Source organism: Mus pahari, chromosome 4 (genome assembly GCF_900095145.1).
Source record: "Mus pahari chromosome 4, PAHARI_EIJ_v1.1, whole genome shotgun sequence".
In the NCBI taxonomy this organism is placed as follows: Eukaryota; Metazoa; Chordata; class Mammalia; order Rodentia; family Muridae; genus Mus; species Mus pahari.
In genome coordinates, this window is record NC_034593.1 from 86,493,025 (window position 1) to 86,493,537 (window position 513).

The window sequence follows — 513 nt, forward strand, 5'->3', positions numbered from 1 at the left end:
AAGAAGAAGAAGAAGAAGAAGAAGAAGAAGAAGAAGAAGAAGAAGAAGAAGAAGAAGAAGAAGAAGAAGAAGAAGAAAGATGTTAAAAACGCCAGTGAGCAGAATATTATCTCATGCTGATGGGTCATGATATTTACTATTTGTTAATATGGAAGTGCTGTCCAAAGTGATCTACAGATTCAAAGCAATGACAGTTTTCATAGAATGAGGAAAAAAAATAAGTCCTAAAATTTCTATGGAGAAAGAAAAGGTCCTGACAAGGCGACCCTGACCAATTCCGGAGGCTTAACAGTACTTAGCTTCAAAATCATGGTAACAAAACCAGCATTGCACAGAAGCAGACATATAAATCAATGGAAAAGAATACAGATCCAGGAAATAAATCTGCACAACTTCAATCAACTGATTTGTGTGGACCAAACTGGATACTGGATAATCACATGTAGAATATTTAAACTGGGCTTCCAGTCTCTCGTTCTGTACAATAATCAACCATATATATATAACGTAAGT